Source organism: Sapajus apella, unplaced genomic scaffold, assembly GCF_009761245.1.
Source record: "Sapajus apella isolate SASKATOON/1434 unplaced genomic scaffold, GSC_monkey_1.0 scaffold66, whole genome shotgun sequence".
NCBI lineage: Eukaryota > Metazoa > Chordata > Mammalia > Primates > Cebidae > Sapajus > Sapajus apella.
The window spans coordinates 10,418,389-10,438,316 of NW_022437006.1; the positions used below are offsets into that span (position 1 = coordinate 10,418,389).

Genomic DNA, 19,928 nt, shown 5'->3' on the forward strand with positions numbered 1-19,928 from the left:
ATGGGATCATAGGCCGATTTCCCATCAGAACTCTAACATACACGTAGGCTCAGTAGCCTAAGAACATTTTGTTATCCCATACTCAGAATATGTATTTGTAAGTGGAAATTGGCACTCTTCATCCTAACAGGCATTTTAACAAAATGGTTGTGCCCCCATCACTGTGAGAGGTAGAGAAACATGAAGAAGCCAGGCGCGGTGGCTCAAGCCTGTAATCCCAGCACTTTGGGAGGCCGAGGCGGGTGGATCACGAGGTCAAGAGATCGAGACCATCCTGGTCAACATGGTGAAACCCCGTCTTTACTAAAAATACAAAACATTAGCTGGGCATGGTGGCGCGTGCCTGTAATCTCAGCTACTCAGGAGGTTGAGGCAGGAGAATTGCCTGAACCCAGGAGGCGGAGGTTGCGGTGAGCCGAGATCGCGCCATTGCACTCCAGCCTGGGTAACAAGAGTGAAACTCCATCTCAAAAAAAAAAAAAAAAAAAAAAAAAAAGAAACACGAAGAAAATAGTTTCCTCAGTTTCATGCTTGTTTCTCAGTGCTCCTAGTTTTACCCAAAGTTTTGGAACCTTCCTTAGATCTAGTCATTTTTAAAAAGCCAGATCCTTTGATTATTTCCAGTAAAATGAGTTTTTGGGTAGTCAAGTGCTGTGGGGAGGAATAACGTTGCTGGGCTGTAAGGAGGATAATGGGCTAGGGAATAATTTTCCTCTCATAAGATAGAGACTATGAATAAACAGTTTATATATGTAAAGTTTTTACTTTCCATTTTTCTCTTTTATTATTGTGATTTATATGTATATTATTAAAAGTTTAGAATAGAAATATATAACAACAGAAAAATCACTGAAGATGCTGATATTATTAATATATTGGGAAATTTAATCTTGTTTATGTATTTTTTTAAGCTTTGTGGATTTTAAAAGAGTTACTCATCTATCCACATCACAATTGATTTTCTGCAGTACTAATTATGGTCTTTACTGCTTCAAAGGAATACTTTAATTCTGGTATGGCATTTTGTGTTTCCTTGTATTTTTTTCTTAGTCCAGTGGCTTCATGTTCTTTTCTGTTTTCATTTTAGCCTATTAGTTCTTGAAGTTTTTTCATCTTACTTCATAGAGACTGTGTTTTCATACACCTCTGTTTAGGGCACCAAACAAATGTTACTGAAAAGTTTCTATGGTATTGTAGAATGTCTTCAGAGATACTGTATTGACTTTGTCCTGTGTTATCCTTAGACAGGGAGTGGTCTTTCCAGCCTAATATAAATAGGGTGTACAGAATGTTCCTAGCACTGTCCACTTGTATTCTGAGAACTCCTTCTCTGAAGCAAACATTGAAGGCTGGTTATGTGCCCAGCCTCCGTTCAGTTTCTAGGGTTTAGCATTCCTTCCCTAGATCACTCCATAAATACTTAACTTCCTACTATGTGCCAGATACTGTTATAGGTGCTGGCAATATGGCAGTGAACAAACTCAGCTTATGTAAAATAAGTAAACCTGTAATTATATAACATGGACTATAATATGAAGCTTCTGGTAAGGGACATAGGAGGGAAGCTAGGGAGGCGATTATTATATATAGGATGTTAGGGCAAGATCTACAGAACAAAATGTAACATTAGAACTAATAGAATTGAGGGAATGAGTTCTGTGGTTAGAGGAAGAGAATTCCTAGTAAAGAAATCAAAGAAAGCTTTTTAAGCCATTCTAAGGCTTTGGCTTTTATTCAGAGTGAGATGAGATAATGTTTTAGGGTTCTGAACAGAGTGATGTCCCAGATGCCGAGTGGTTTAAGAAAGAGGGAGTGATCAGGTGTGCCAGGTACTGTTGACAGGGTGAGGGAGAGGAGGGCTGAGAACTCACTGTTGGATGTAGCAATGGGGAGGTCACTGGTGACTTTGACAAGAACTATTTTGATGAAGTAATGAGGATGAAAGCTGTTTGGAATGGATTCCAGAAGGAATGGGAGTAGCTGGACTGGAGGCAGAGTAGAGACTACACGTTAGAGGAGTTTTACTCTAAAAAGGAAGAGATATAGGGTGGTAGCTGGAGGAGGATGTGGAGCCAGGAGAGTTTTAAAACATCTTTTATGTGGAAGAAATTATGACAGCACATTTGTATGCTGGGAATGATCCAGTAGAGAATAACAACTTGGTGGTACAAGAGCAAGTGGACAATTGTTGGAACAATGTTTTTAAGTAGATGAGAAGAATGGGCTCCAGTGCACAAGGGGCAGGATGGGTCTTAGCTAGAAGCCTGAGCTGTACTGGCTACAGGATACAGGCTGGGTGTTTGGACACAGAGCATATACATGGGTGGGAGCCACTCAGGTGGCTCATCGGGCCTCTTGCCGTAGTTAGTATATTTGACAGATGAAGGTGTGGTCTGTGGTTCTCATGCCATGTATACCAGGGTGCTGCATGAAAGGCCATACCTCTCACTCTCCCCTCATGGGCACAAACAGACATGGGCTCTTCCCAGGCCTCTCTTCTTGTCCTCACCACTTTCTTTTGGTAATATAGCATTGCATTTATGTCCATTCTGCAGTTGAAAAACTCTGGAGCTGAGACTGGCTTAGCCATTAACATAAGGTCACATACTGATAAATGTTAGGTTAGAGAAATGAATAGACATTTTGACTGTTTCTGGGTTCTTTCACATCATTATCAGGTTAGACCAAGGAAACAGGGAAGTTTTTCTTCTGAAGAATCTGGGATTTGTTGTCACCTTGAAAATGATTGTGTGAATGCACAATCTATTCAGGTGCATAGGGGCGCCTTTACCAGATGGAGGGGAGTTCCAGCTGTGTACAATATACAGATGGCCTTTGCCCCCTTTGCTGAGAAGGGGCTTGGAGCATTGGGGAGCCTCCACCCCTCGTCACAGCCTTTGAGGGGCTGCACTCTGACCACATTTTCCTGCCTGCTCATCCTCCTTCATCTTTAAGTCAGCTTTTTTCCTTTTGCTTATTACATTGAGGAGAAGCAGGGTTTATGTGCACATTCAGTTGCCCCTAATCAGAGACTTTTGTACTTGGAAAAATCTATTGTAGGACTTCTGGTCTAATCCTCTCCATATCTACTCCACCTTCTTCAGTTGCCTATGTTGGCATCTTAGGCACTATCTACTATCTACTTCTAGTACTTTCTACCCTTAAAACAGGAAAACATACACACGCACGTGTGGGAGCACACATGCACACACACACACACACACACACACACACACACAGCTGCTTTGTTCTCTTTTGGAAAGGGTTTTAAGAGAAAAATTGTGAGGGTTTAGCCTGAAAACAACTTTCCCTACTGTTCCAAGGGCTGTCATTGCAATCGTTATTTGGGCCACTGGAGGCGGGGCTTTGGCGTGCATCTCGCAGTCACTCTGTGCATTTCCCTCAAAATCTGCTACTTTATATTAAGTGAGCTGTACACTCCAAGTGGTAGGTGTTTTCTATTCCACATACATAGTGTATTAAGTCTCTGTAGATGACTGTCATGTCATGGCTAACCAGTCTGAACTCCTAATTATAATGAGGCATTATTAAAAAGGTTCAGAGGTATAGATGGATGAAAATGGTGTTTCACATATTAAAATAGGACTCACTTAACCAAAGAATATATTTAGATGAATCTTAAGCTTGCCTTAAAAACAGAAGTTGAGGTTAAAAAGAATTTAGAAAAAATAAAGTTTTAGAGTGTTTGAGAATGTATATATAAAATATTTTCAAAGCCGTAACACAGATGCTCTTATAGCTCAGAAGCACGCCTACTAGAACACATCTTGGAATGAGATGTTGAATTCTATCGCCTCCCAGAAAGTTTTGCAGGGTTTTTCACTTGAATTTGCTTCCCTTTGCAACCTCTTGTTCTGAAGGCCCCCTTCCTACCTGGAAATGCTGAGGCATGGGTGTTATGAGAATCAATCATTTTGAAGAGAATGAGGTGATGACTTTGTTAACATATCCATATATGTTTATTGTGTGTGTGGCGGGGTGGGGGCTCGGGTGGAGGCTTAAGGCAAAATCTAGAATTAGTCATATGAATTATGGGCTTGTTTGGCGACTGGGCTGCTCCTGCTCCCAATCAGTGCCAGTAAATCCTGCAGACAGCTTCAACACCACTACTCTGTTTCTATCCCACTCATATAAAATTCCATGCCAAGATACAAACCACAATCCTCCCTTTCTTGGTTTTTCATGCAAGAACTATTTTAGAATAAAGTTAAATGTCAAACCTTGAAGAACTTTTAACAGAGGAGGCTTCAGATCATTTAGTTCACAGGATAGCTAAAAAATGTTAAAAAAAATTAGGACTAAAATACTAACATTTTAGAGGCCTATATTTTTTACTGAATTTCAGCTCCAGAGGAAGACAAAATTGCTAAGTTGGAAGGATAGGATAAAAGAAGAAACAGTGAGAAAAGCATAAATGTAAACAGCAGCACTTTCATGCTCAGGAGAAACCCAGAGGCCCCATGTGTGAATAACATTGCAATGGCTGCTTTATGCAGTATGTAAATAAACACAGTTCCCACACCATTTAAAATATTCAACATTGACCTAAACAGGCATAGACATAAAATGCCATTCCAGACAGATGTTTGTGAATATATGCACAGAACACATTGCAGGAAGAACTTGGTGCCTTTTCCCAAATATTTTATTGTGCATACATTTCGGATTAGAAACACACTCAGTTTTCATAGTCTGAGCAATGGAAAACATTTTTAATCAGCCCTAGACAGCAGGAAAAATTCCTGCAGGAGTTCTACAAGGTTTATTCTTCATTTAACAGATGTTTATTGATAATAGAAGGCAGGAAGCTATATGGCATGTCTCTAGCTTCAAAGAGCTTAAAATGTGGGTAGCGACCTTTAGGGGAGTTTGGTCATCAGGGAATTAAAGATAACTTTCATACAGCTATGTGAGAAAAGTATAAAATCATAAAGAACAAGGAGGAGGCAACAGTTATGATTCCAAAATGACAAACTAAAAAAGAACATCCAGGCAAGAATCAAGAACCAACAATGCCATGCATTAATTATTCCAGTGCCTCCTATGTTACAGAATGTGTTTCAATGTACTTCTTTGATAATCTAATGAAAGTTATGGGCCCCGTATATCCATATATCCTCATACATTTGCACAAAGTGTCAAGGATTTCATGTTCTGGACAATGTCTGAGTCCATGGGCTTTGTATTTTAAATCTTGTATAGTTACATTTACCATAGTTAATGTGTTATAACTATTTATATTTCCCTCATCTCCACAAGAGTAAAAGCACTTCAAGCACAGCAGTGCATTATGTTCTATATTTTATCTACACCCCATTCTGTTTTGCATTGTGCCTGATGCATAGAAGGTAGTAAAAATACTGATCACCTATTTGCCTACTTACTTCAGTGTCCAGGTGTTAGGTTAATGCAGCATCTTGCGAATATCAGTCATTTGAGTAAACACCCTCACAATTTTTGCGGTAGCTGTTTACCACCTGTATTACTTTATAAGATAATGGTTTTTGGTGATAGACAGCATTAAATACTATAAAATTTCGGAGTTGAGCATGTTATTTCCCTTCCATTTCATTTTAGCTTAACTCACACCAAGGAGGCAGTCCTAATTTAGTTCTGGTGTATCTTTAACATCTCTCTGACATTTGAGGATCTTCCTTTGGAACAAAAAGAGAGGCTATTGTAGGCAGCAGTATCTGGCTAGAAATGAATAACATTGCTTTGTTTCTTCTTTCATTGTGGTTAGTTTTATGCAAAGTGATAGTAATTTTGTATTTATAGAAGTGACAAAAATTTTTTTAACACAGACTTAGATTTATAAAAAGTTTTAAAGAAAAGCATCACATCAGCTATCTATTGCTGTATGGACTACTTCCAAAACATACTGGTTTAAAAAACAATTACTTATTTGGATTCTGTGGGTTGGCTGGGCTCTGCTAGGCAATTCTTCTCTCTATGAGGTCTGCTGGGGGCATTCCTGTGGCTTGAGAGTTTGGTTGAGGCTGGAAGGACCGAGATAGCTTTATTCATTGTTGTGGTCTGAATGTTAGTGTCCTCTCAAAATTCAAATGTTGGAACTGAAGACTCAGTGTAAGATTAAGAGGTGAGACTTTGAGGAGATGATTAGGTCATGAGGGCAGAGCACTCATGAATGGAATTAGTGCCCTTATAAAAGAGGTTTGAGGGAGGCTGTTTACCCCTTCTGCCATGTGAAGGTGCAGCAGGAAGGCTCTATTTATGAAGCAGAGCAAGTCCCCACCAGACACTAAATCTTCTGATACCTTGATCTTGGACTTCCTGCCTTTAGAACTAGGACCAATAGATTTCTGTTGTTTATAAATTACTGTCTAAAGTATTTTGTTCCGGCAGCCTGAATGGACTAAGACACTCATACATCTGGCAGCCTAGCTGGGGTGGCCAGAATGGCTGCAGCTGGTCAAGCCTTTCCATGCTTAGGGGTATCTCATCACTTCCTACTGATGAGAGACCACATGGAGCTTTTTAACATGATGGCTGGATACAAAGACAGTAAAAAAGAAAACTACAAAGTCTTTTAAGGCCCAGACCTAAAAGTCACAATGCATCACTACTACTACATTTTAACTGGTCAAATCAAGTGACAAAACAAGTCCAGATTCAAGGGGAGGAGAAATAGACTCCACACCTTTTGGGGGGTTATTGGCATATATGTTCGGAAATGGGAAGAATCTTTGGTAAAGATTTTATAAACAATCAACAGAAATGGTTAAGTAAATAATAGAACAGGTTGTAGCAGATATGGCAAAAATTGTGAGGGTGATATTCAAATGGAGATGCTGTCTTAACCTAACATCTAAATATTGCAGTAGACAGTCAGTCAGTTGATGATTTTTAGTACCTTGTACATACTAAGCACAGCGCTATACACAAAGGGGTTTTATGAAAAAGATAGCATGATATAACCTGGTCCTAGAACTTCTTACATTCTAGTGAGGAAAACAGGATATAAATAAATATAACACAATAGCCATGACGCATGTTACAGTAATAGGTTTGAAATATAGAGTGTCGTCATTTTATGTAAAGCTCTGAGTGTAAACAGACTTTCTTGGGCCCATGATTTGTAGCAGATATCAAAAAAGTGTGAAATCCTAAAATGACCTAAAAAAACTGAAGAGACACAATGGGATGAAGCACAGAGATCAAAGCTACTAACAGTAGTGGTAAAGAAGAGGCTTCACAGAAGTGGTAACATTTAAAGGTAGGAAAGAGGGAAGATTGAGGAGGAAGAATTGGCACAAGTTGGAAGCCAATTAGATGTGGGGAGGTGAGATATGTGTAGAGGAAGGAGATGAAGAATTAGGAATGTGGGGGAATTGAAGAAAGGAAAAGGGGAGCAGTTAATTAAAGGATGATAATTTTCTAGCTGGGGAAAATGGTAGATGGTAGAAAATATAGGAGGAAGATGGATTTTCTAAGAACAGCTTTCCAGAATTCAGGTTTGTCCAAGTGATTGAGTGATTTGTCCAAGTGTCCAAGTGATTGAGATGCCCATGTGATAAACCAACAAACAATTGGACATGCAAGTCTGGAACCTGCCTACCTTGTGCCAGGCACCTTTATAGGAATTGCATATAAAGCTGTGAATATTCTAAGATATTCACATTCTAGTGAATATGAATACAAAATACAAATGTTATCAGAATCCTTACATTTCAGTGCGGTTGGCAGGGAGTGAGGGACAGAGACAATTAGTGTGTAAAAAAGTTAATTATACATTTTGCCCAATGTTAAATGCTGAGAATAAAGTTAATCTAATTAATGGGATAGAGAGGGTTGGGGAAGCTATTTTATCTAGAGTAGTATGGAAATTGAAGGCAGCTTTTTGAACTACAACTTAAAGCTGGGAAGGAGGCTGAGCCTCTTTAGCTTGGTAAAGTAGGACAATTGTACCAGCAAGAGATTAACCTTTGTGATTTAGGCTAGTGTCCCTGAGAGAGACCACATCATTGTGAAGAACTTGTCCCCCAGCACCTCCACCCACAATTATCTTAATCTTCCCCATCTAGCAACAGAACCATGTGGGCAGATAATGACTATAAATAAAACTCCATTCATGTGACCAGGACACCAGAGGAGTGGAAACTTTAGGGAGACAGGAACTATGAGAGCTAGGGACGAAATGTAAGGAAGAAAATGGCAGGGGGAAGTCACTCACTGACCACTGATGGAATGGACATATGGGGCCCCCAAAAGTCTGGGGTTGAGCCCCACTCCCATGGTTAGTACCGAGGAATGAGCTAATTAGAGATGACACTTTCAATTCCTCACCACACTTTGTATGTTGTACATGATGGATTACATCACTGTCTAAATGGGTTGAGTGAGGAGACTTGAGTGAATTTGAAACTGTACAATATCCTGGGTTTTAGGTATACCCATTTGAGGTTGTGATAGGACACCGTCTTCCCTCCCCACCCACGTACACATGTCTGGACCCCTCCAGCGGGGAAGATAGTGGAGAACAGAGTTGTCTCTTGACCAATATACCAGCAGGAAGACTTCCCTCACATTTCCACTTCACCCATACTAAGGTAAAGGTATTCAGTTTTTAAATACATTATTTATTATAATATTACTCTGATTTCCCAGTTTCTTAGGAACATATCTGCCCCCACCTCATGAAGAATGTGCATAGTGTTAAGTAAATCATTCTATTTCAGTGATTCTGACCACATTTACCTTGACTGGTACCACGATATCTGTCTAGATTTAAATTGGACAAGGATAAATTAGTTCATGATATATGTTGACATTATAGAATCTCATAAAATAAAACCTTCAGTGATTAGAACATATTATCATTTTAGGTAAAGCTTGTAAAGGTGTCAAGTATTGGGCAAAAAAATAAATGATTGGATTTGTTATCTTTTTTTTTTTTAACTTTAGGTAAAATATTAGTTCAACAGCACAGCCTTTGAATATTACTGAATACTGTGGGCAGAAGTGAATGATGTGGTAGCTTACTTTACATAGCTCTATACCTGTTTCAGAGAGAAGAGGTTTGGGTTTGGGAATATTTTAGACCATTATTTTTCTGCCATTTCCTGTTGTCACCCTGAGTCAATCTATAACTGGGGTGTTATTCAAAATACATATGTTATTAGAGAGGAATTAATTCCTCCTACACAGGCACTCAAAAGGACTCTAAAATGCTAAAAAGTACATATTAAAGAAAAGTTGGAGAAAATTCAGGATTGGTAGTATGGTGCTTTAGCCCATTGTTTGTGACCTTGACTATTTCAGTTATGATGTAGATCCATCAAATCAAATAACTGACATGTTTATGATTCTTAGTCACATTTGGTAGTTTTTTTTTTTTTTTTTTTTTTTTTTGGGACAGAGTTTCGCTCTTGTTACCCAGGCTGGAGTGCAATGACACGATCTCGGCTCACCGCAACCTCCGCCTCCTGGGTTCAGGCAATTCTCCTGTCTCAGCCTCCTGAGTAGCTGGGATTACAGGCACGCGCTACCATGCCCAGCTAATTTTTTGTATTTTTAGTAGAGACGGGGTTTCACCGTGTTGACCAGGATGGTCTCGATCTCTTGACCTCGTGATCCACCCGCCTCGGCCTCCCAAAGTGCTGGGATTACAGGCTTGAGCCACCGCTCCCGGCCCGGTAGTTTTTTATACTATAGAGGTGGCAAGGACACTTTCCATATACAGTGCCTCCTGTCAAGAGAAAATGAAAACCTTCCAGTAGAGTCTCAGAGCACTGGCAGGAGGCCTTGTGAAGTCCAATGGGGCTCTTAAAATGGGGATCTGAACCATCCACTCCAAACTTATTAGACTGAAAAGATAAGGGAAAGACAGTAGTATTGGGATGCCTAGTGTTGGTGAGAGGGAACACTACTACTACCAGCAGTAATAATACACACGGTGGTTAGCAATTGCCTGGTGTTCCCTGTACTCTGGAACTGTTCTAACACTTTCCATGCATTAACTAATTCAATCATTGCATCAGCAATCGATGTCATTACTATGCTGTTTTTACAGGTGAGGAAACCGAGGCCCAGAGAGGTCACACATCTACTAAGTGGAGAAGCTGGGATAGGAGTGGGTGCTGACAGGTGAATGATACTGATTGTAAAAGTGAGAAAGATAAGATTTTTCTGTAAGTGAGAAAAATCACTTGAGAGAAAACTACTCCCTGGCTGAAGCCAATGTTAACCCTGAGAAGGACAGATGCCAACCTCCCAGCCCCAGGCCTTGCAGCTGCCGGAGGTGGGCTCCCAACTCTGAGAAGGGGCTCCTAACTAGGATAAAGTCTTCTGGGGCTGCTCCTGAGACTTCTCTCATCTCCAGCCTCACACATCCCAGAATTAGAAAATGTTTGAGCTGGAAGGATGTCTAGGGATACACTGAACTCCCTGTTTTACAGAAAGGGCCCCAAAGCAGCGCATAACTTTACAGGGATTTTTAAAAATTCATTTGGTCATGGGAAAGGAAACTCTTTCAGGGGGAATTGTGATAAAGCCTAGTTTATTTGTACCTCTTGTCCTTGATGGACAGGAATCACAAGGTTAAGAGTTAACATAAAAGGAAAGAGATACTACTAAGTTTTATGGAGAAACATGTGAACAGGAAGGAGACCTTCAGGCAGGATTTATTTATAGTTCTGTAGGGACTGTATGGATCTGTGTTTATGGGTAGGGAACATCTGGAACTGTGAAGTTTCAACTTCTTTAATGTTCTTCGTGCCCAGGAGGATTCATTATTTTAATTTTCATAATGATGCAATTAGGAAACGTCAGAAACATCAGAATATCTCATTTGCTCCCAGAAATTCCTGTGCCCACCTCTTTATGAGTGTGGCTGTCCTGGGCATTCCTTGATGTTTCACGTTTTGGATATGGGAGCATGACTATGCCCTGGATCCTTGTTGTGAACCGGGGCTCCATGTAGGACAGAAGGCAGCTTCCATTGCTGCTGGGTTTCATTGCAGCCCTGTCATTACTGTGCCCAGGAAATCACTCCCTTTGCCACCTCCTAATTATGCCTCTGGGTACTTTACGGTAAGGGTGACATTTTTCTCTTGACAGGCAGTGTTATAGTATAGAACTGTCCTTGTCACTCTTTACTGCCTTTAATAACCACAAAATCTCTTACAAGATGTCTGAGCTTCATAAACATATGTTTATGGCACTCTTTTATCCATCCTGAAATGGTCAAGGTCATAGATAATGTGCCAGAGGAAGGAAGACAGTGAACACACTATTATAAATAGATGTGTAGCTTGAAAATGACCCTTTCAGACATGGGACATTAGTTGGCAATAAGAAAGGAAGTGATGAAATGTAATCATAATTTTATTTTATTTAAGAAAGTCTCCAGGTGTATGCCAAATGCTTGCTATTGTGCTTAATCTGATTGGTATTTTAGCGTGTCAGAGGTTTAAACGTATTATAGTCATTTCATTACAATTGAAAGTGAATTAGAAGATATGAATAAAGCAAAAATGCAGTTTGAATAGTCAAAAATTAGCATATTATACACAATTTTATCTTAAGAAATCTAAGTGACACATGTAAGAGCAGTGTACCTTTCATTTGTCATTTTTAAAAATGTAAGCATGGGGGATCATTTTAGGTAGTACTGAATCCCATTTCTTTTTCTCTTGCTCTCTCATTCATGCTCAACAGATATATTTTAATAATGAAACATCTAAAAGGTATATCAGCTTTGATATTTGGTGCTCACAAATGTCCCCATGACATTGGTTTAGATCTGCAAGTATATGGGTGGATGGTTTGTGTTTATTAGATCTTAGAACTCCTAGTATCTGGGGAGAGAGAAAAGCATTGAAAACAGTATCACGCTCAAGAGCAACATCAAAAGTGACGACAATAACATTAATTGGTGTGTCCATATATGTTAATGTTATACCTTGTTTAGGCAGGTATTATTATAGTAGTAGAAAGGGTCAAGAGTTAAGGAATTGAGATTAAACCTTGGGAAAGTTAACTCCTCAGAATTGCAGTTCCTTCATCTGTAAAGGAGGACTACACTTGCAATAGTAATAATCATGAATACTGCTTATTACATAAATAATGCATGTAAAGGGGCCGGGTGCTGTGGCTCACGCCTGTAATCCCAGCACTTTGGGAGGCCGAGGTGAGTGGATTACTAGGTCAAGAAATCGAGACCATCCTGGGCAACACGGTGAAAGCCCGTCTCTACTAAAAATACAAAAATTAGCTGGGCATGGTGGCACAGCCTGTAGTCCCAGCTACTCGGAAGGCTGAGGCAGGAGAATTGCTTGAACCCAGGAGGCAGAGGTTGCAGTGAGCCAAGATCTTGCCATTGCACTCCAGCCTGGGTAACAAGAGTGAAACTCCGTCTCAAAAAAAAAAAAAAAAAAAAAAAATGCATGTAAAGCACTTTGCACAGTGCCTCTTTTACGATTACTAGCTGTTACCATCATCATCATCCTCACCCCCGTTTATTAGATGAAGAAGCCTGGCTCAGAGGTTAATAAAGCTCTGAAATGAAAAGCAGGAGTTGGCCGGGCGCGATGGCTCACGCCTGTAATCCTAGCACTTTGGGAGGCTGAGGTGGGGGTATTGCTGGAGGTCAGGAGTTTGAGACCAGCCTGGGCAACATGGTGAAACCCCATCTGTACTAAAATACAGAAAATTAGCTGGGTGTGGTGGTATGTACCTGTAATCCCAGGTACTCCAGGAGGCTGAGGCAGGAGAATTGCTTGAACCTGGGAGGCGGTGGGAGGCAGAGGTTGCAGTGAGCCGAGATCGTGCCACTGCACTCCAGCTGAGGTGACAGAGTGGGAGTCTGTCTAAAAAAAAAAAAAAAAAAAAAAAAATTAGGAGTTGAGCAAGGAGTTACCTGACTCCTAAACTCTTGCTGCTGTTGACATCCCACCACCTTATTGCATTAGGGAATACTGCTTTATGAGAAAGGCGGGTGTTAGAGTGAGGTTTAGTCTTCAGGCCAGGAAGCTAATTCTAATTTTAGGAAGAGGTGACAAGAACGTGAGGAAAAGCAATTATTTATAGTCAGGCCATAAGGGCCTTGGATTTTGCCTCTGATTGGCACTTGTCTCCTTCTTCATTCCTGCCTTCTCCCACTGGTGTTGTCCTTTGCATGTGTCATGATTTCCCAATGCTAGGAAAATGTTTAATTGGGTAATTACCCAGGCCCTGTTCTCTCAACTTGCTTAATTCCCTGGGTAACAAAAAGAAGGAAAGAGGGGTAACTTACCAGTCAGATACTACCCCCGCTTTTTTAAAAATGTTATGTAGACCTGGATGCTTAGCTTGTCTGTACAATCCTAGTCAATCTGCACAGCTTCATTTGTATCATTTTTTGGAAGAGGCAAAATAAGTTCTGTTCTCAAATCAGAGTCACTGTAGGTGGAAACAACTTTGATATGTAGTTCCTCTCGTTTTGTATCTATTCCGTTACTTTTGTGCTAAAGAGTAGGCATTTGAGTTAGCTATAACTTATTGCATATTTCTAAATAAAGATTGGAATTGAAATGTTCCTAACACAAAGTAATGATAAATGCTTGAGGTGATGAATATACCAATTACCCTGATTTGATAATTATGCATTGCAAGTTATCAAAACTTTACAGGTATCCTATAAATATGTACAACTATTATGTATATATAAAAATTAAAAAAATATATACTGAGCCAAAAAATAAAGAAAAAATATTTGTACTGTGCAACTCCCCACCGCTTGCAAAAACATGAGAGGAATGATACTCTTTGGGCTTCATGATTCCTTTACATGACGTCTAGTAAAACTTAATTTGCTCTCTTGTCTAAGTGTTCTTAGAAAAAAATTTCTCTGTAGTATAATTTCCTGGTAGGGATTAGTGAAACTATCTCCTTACTGGCATTTAGTTGCTTTTCCCTCTGTTTCTCTATCTCTTGCATTCCTTGTACAGAGCACTACTCAGTAAATATCAGAGCACTTAGACAAGTTGCTTACTCTATACTAATTTGAATTAAACCTTTTTGCTGCCACTACCTGACAAATGAATGAAAATGAGAAGGGAGCAAAAATAACTTTACCAATTCTGGCATCTTTGGCAGTCACTGACATAACCGTAGGGTGTGAAAGGGGTGGAAAGGTAGAAAAAAGGGTTAAAGAGCAGAAAAATACAGAAAGAAACTGAAGATAATAAAAGAGTGGGCTAGGATAGGGAATATATTTTACATCACCAATTATTTCTAGTACAACCGTCTTGAGCCAGTATGTCCCACTATTACCCCAGCCACAGGTATCTTCATTTTTTTTTTTTTTTTTTTTTTCGCTTAACCAAGATAATGAATTTCAGTGGGCTTTCAAATCAGAAAGCAATGAGGCTGAAAATATTTAGGCAGCGAAAAGTGTGTCACTATTTCTTCTTCCTATAGCCAAGTCAAGAGTTCCAGTAGGAACATGGAGCCTGAGCTGGTAAATTTGAATATTTGAACTGGTTATTGGGAAAGGAATAGCAGAAGGCAGGATCAGTTATGCAGTGAGGGGTAATTATGCAACAGGTCATATATCAGTTTGGGAGAGCTGTACACATTTTATCCAGAGCAAGGCTGGGTTAGACCTAGCACTGCATAGGTATATGTAAATTACCCAATTTACTTAAATAAGTAGAGTCCTTGCCTGAGTGCTGCTGTGAAAGAAATGATTTTACATTTTCTGTTCTCATAAACTTTTCTTACTTCTTTTATTCTCCTCTGATGTCTTTCTAGATTAACAGAAAGCAAGAAGGAGAACAGGACAAAGGGAATACTTGGTCTTTAAAAGAATAAGCAATTTCATATAGGCAGGCAACAAACTGTTAGCCTGTGGTTTTTTCACCCTAGAAAGAAAGAAGTTCTCAGATTTCTGCCACTCATGATGCTGTTAGCAATACCTTCATTTAAAGTCAATTTAGTTTCTAAATTATCATGACTTTATTAATAAAGAGTCTGCATTGGGGATCTTAAGCTTTATGGTAAATGGAGTAACTTTATGTCATAGAGCATACAGAATTTAAGTGTCTATTGGATGAGGTCCATGTATTTCCATTCTAGAGACATTTCTAAAGAGAAAAGAAGGTACATTAAAAGAAAGAGGAAAAAATAATGAGCAATAATGACTGAAGTTAAGAGGAAACATTTTTTAAAAAAGTGAAACACTAATGGCAACTGATAGATTTGATTTTTATTTTAGTGAAAAGTTCATGAACTGCTTCTTAATCTCAAAGGATAGTACAATTCATTTGGATTGTCTTGCATACACAGTGATGTTCCACTCTGGTCTATTGCCAACATTTTGGTGCCAACTTCCTTCCTGGATGGTGGGGCATTCCACTCCTATTCCCTGTGTGGTCCATATGTGGGCACTTTCTGTCATTCAGTTTCCAATTTGCTTGAAATAGTTTTATTTACTCTAAATGAGGATAGTGCTGTGTTGCCAGTGACAGGCTCTTCACCTCCATCATCACAGAAAATGTTGTTAGTGTAGAATTAGAGAATTAAAAACTAACAGGTAGAAGTCCAAGCCAGTGGCCTGCACAGATGGCAGTGCAAAAATTTTAACTTTATTAACTTTGAGTGTGCCTTGTATTTCCAGACTTTTGTTAATGTGGTACAAAGCTACTTATAAGCAAGGCCCATTTTCTCTATACTTAAGGAAGAGGCAACTCTAGTATTTTATTTTAGCAGTTTAGTTTCAGCATTTAAAAAAATCCTTCCATATTTTCTGTTACCCAATTTGCTAAAGAGTAGCACAATCGGTATTAAAGTTCAGTGAACTAGTCCAAAGTTTAAGTTCACCTCACGTTTATTGCCTCTTGTTATTGTGTACCAACACTGGGATTATAAAGATGACCTCCCTCACCAAGTTCATAGTTTAGCCAAGAGAGACAGACAAAAGAAGAGACAGCCCAGGTTGTGACATTGTCTAGGCTTCATAATAATTTTGGAAGAAACAAATCAAGCGCTAGATTTCTTGAATAGTACTAACAATACATTTTGGCAAGAAAGAGGGAGATGGAAAGCCACAAGAGTAAGTGGGAGAGGGGGAAATTTGGTGGTTCGTGCTGTGTTAGAATTATAGGGGAGTGAAGTTTTTTTAGCATTTTTTTTTTTGCCTTTAACTTTGTATATAGGAAAATTTCAGACTTACAGAAAAGTTACAAAAATAGTACAGTGGATACCCATATCCCCTTTATGTAGCTTCAGCAATTGTTAACCTTTAGTCACATTCATTTGCACTATCTCTGGGTGTACTTTTTTGAACCATGACAATAAGTTGCAGACATCATAACTTTCACTACTCAATTGTTTAACAGGCATCATTACACTTAAATAAATAATAATTCTATAATATCATCTAATACAGAATCCAGATTTGAATTTCTCTTATTGTTCCAAATATATCTTTTATAGGTTTCTTCCCCTCCCCATTCATGATTTGATCAATATTCTTAAATTGTATTTAGTTGTTGTGTCTCTTAGTCTTTTTGGATTTGTGTTTTTATTTTGCTTTGTTTGATAACATTAAATTGTTGGAGTCTAGGCTGGTTATATTGAAGAATGCCCTGCATGTTTGATTCATCTGATTATATCTTCATGGATAGATTCAGGTTAAACATTTTTGGCAGGAATCCCACAGATAAATGTTGTACTACAACAGCTGTAAATGTAATATTTATGGACTTCATGGGTATATGTGTGTATATCTGTATGCCTTCTATTGGGGAAACGGTTTTAGTTCTTACCTAATTTCCAAAGATTCTATGAGACCCCCAAAGGTTAAGAATTAGAGTAGAGATGGAGTCAGTTGTTATTAGTGGGATGTAAGTAGGTATTCAGTCTACACTTATATCTTAAATCATTAGATTTTATGTATTTTTAAACATGGCACTTTTACTGGTAAGTTTTAAAAAATAATTCATATACATGATAACATTCAAATAATACAAAAATATTAGAGTGTAAAATGTCCTCTGACTCCAGTTCTCCAGATTCCTTGTCCTTCTTGGCAAAAATAACCTGTATTTTCAGTTTCTTGAGTGCACCTCCAGAAAAATCTGTGTATGGGTGAGTATATCTGTGGATATGTGTTCTTTTATTTATTTATTTTACACAAATAAGATAGTTCTACAGTAGAGATGCTCTATAGGTGAATTGATTTACATTAAATCAGTTGTATGTGTGTGACAAAACAAAAATCGTAAAAAATAAACCAAACCAAAGCAGGAAAGAATCAGTGATGGTGATCCACATGTCATTCTACTTGATGACTAAGTTGGAGACTGTCACACCAGCCTGCTGCTCCTTCAGCTGGACTCACTCTTAGTATGCACAGCCATGAGCCTGAGATGAGGGTAACTTAAAAAAAATTTTTTTTATTTTATTGTGGTAAAAACATTTTTTAAAATCTTTATTATTATCATTATTTTTCTAGAGATGGGGTCTTGCTGCATTGCCCATACTGGACTCAAACACTTGGGATCAAGCTATCCTCTTGCCTCAACCTCCTGAGTAGCTGGGACTACAGACATGTGCCACTGTGCCTACAGTGTATTGTACACTATAGGCACAATACACTATAGGCACAGTGTTGTACAGCAGATCTCTAGAATTCATTTATCTTATATAACTGAAGGTTTATACCTATTGAGTAGCTACTCCCAATTTGGGTAACAGAAAATATGGAAGGATTTTTTGTATTTACAGTAGAGATGGCGTTTCACCATGTTGGCTAGGCTGGTCCTGACATCAGGTGATCCACCCACCTCGGCCTTCCAAAGTGTTGGGATTTCAGGCGTGAGCCACTGCACCCAGCCGCCTGGGTTAACTTCTTTATATGCACATTCTCTAACAAAGTCTCTCTGGCTAATTGCTTGACCGAAACCAAATATAAGCTGTTAAACATGAACACAACCAAACTTGTCGCTACAACAAAACAGAACAAAACAAAACATGCAAACAAAGAAAAAGTGTTCTCCAAAGACTTTGAGACATATGTGATTATGTAAAGCAGCCAAATCTGTAATTTATTAGCATTTCTGAGAGAGAGGAGAAAGTAAGTAACTTGGACAACATTTGAGGATATAATTGGGGAAAATTTCCCCAATCTTGCCAGAGAGATCAACATGCAGATACAAGAAATCCATAGAACGCCTCCAAAATACTATATAAGATGACCATCCCCAAGGCACATAGTTATCAGACTATGCAGGGTCAATGGGAAAGAAAAAAATCTTGGAGACAGCTTAGACAAAAGGATTATATTACCTATAAAGAGAAATCCGTCAGACTAACAGTGGACTTCTCAGCAGAAACTTTACAAACCAAAGATATCAGGGGCCCATATGTAGCATTCTTAAAGAAAAGAAATGCCAGCTAAGAATTTCATATCTCACCAAACTAAGCTTCATAAACAAAGGAGAAATAAAATCTTTCCCTAACCTTCAATTGCTAAGGGAATTCATCACCACCAGACTGGCTGTGCAAGAGATCCTTAAAGGAATTCTAAACAAGGAAACAGAAGAACAATACTTGTTTTCAAAAAACCATATGCAAACACATAACTCATGGATCCTATAAAGGAACTACACAATTGTGATCACAAAGCAACTAGTTAACACCAGTATGACAGGAAAAAACCTTACCTATCAATATTAACCTTGAACATAAATGGCATAAATGCTCCATTTAAAAGATACACAGTGGCAAATTGGATTAAGAAAGAGACCCATGTTTCTAGTATTTTTAAGAGATCCATTTCACATATAATGATGCCCATAGCCTCAAAGTAAAGGGATGGAGAAAGATCTGTCACACAAATGGAAAGAAAAGAGCAGCTATTCTTATATCAGATAGAATAGACTTTAAGCCAACCACAGTAAAGAAGGACAAAGAAGAGCATTACATAATACTAAAGGCTTGAATTCAACAAGAAGACTTTAAATAAATAGGCACCCAACATTGGAGCACCCAGATTTATAAAACAATTACTTCTAGACCTAAGAAAAGACTTTGACAGCCACACAATAGTAGTGGTGGACTTCAACACCCCACTGACAGCATTAGACAGATCATTGGGGTAGAAAACTAACAAATTCTGGACTTAAATTCAACACTTACCAATTGGGTCAGATATACTTCTACAGAACACTCTACCCAATAACCACAGAATGCATTCTTCTAATCTGCACAGAACATACTCTAAGATTGACCACATGCTCAGTCATAAAGCAAGTCTCAATACATTATAAAAACAAAAACAAAAATAAAACCTGAAAATCAAACCAAGTATCTTCTTAGACCACAGTGAAATAAAAACAGAAATCAATACCAAGAGGAACACTCAAAACTACACAAATACATGGAAATTAAATAACTTTCTCCTGAATGACTTTTGGGTAAGCAATGAAATTGGAGCAGAAATAAAAAAATTCTTTGAAACAATGAAAATAGAGAAACGACCTACCAAAACCTCTGGCATGCAAAATGGCTACATCAAGAAGGTAGAAATATCTCAAATTAACAACCTAAACTTGCACCTAAAGGAACCAGAAAAACAAGAACAAATTAATCCCAAAGCTTAGCAGAACTAAACAAAATTGAAACCTAAGAAAAAATGCAAAGGATCAATGAAATGAAAAATTGTTTTTTTGAAAGGATAAACAGGATACACTGCTAACTACCATCAAAAAAGAGAGAAGATCCAAATAAACCCCAATTAGAAATGAGAAAGATGGCATTACCACTGATGCCAGAGAAATACAAAAGATCCTCGGAGACTACTATGAACATCTCTATGCACATAAACTGGAAAATCTAGAGGAAATGGATAATTTTCTGGAAATACATAACTTCCCAAGATTGAACCGAGAAGAAATAGAAAT

The 19,928-nt window shown here is 38.5% G+C and overlaps 1 long non-coding RNA gene across 1 annotated transcript; it reads left to right on the forward strand.

Moving 5' to 3' along the window:
• The first annotated feature begins 503 nt into the window (after positions 1-503).
• Positions 504-18,546, forward strand: LOC116530344. Its single transcript, XR_004259952.1, has 3 exons — positions 504-7,692; positions 8,883-8,889; positions 18,535-18,546. It is a non-coding gene; the product is annotated as an uncharacterized LOC116530344 (long non-coding RNA).
• The last annotated feature ends 1,382 nt before the right edge of the window (positions 18,547-19,928 follow it).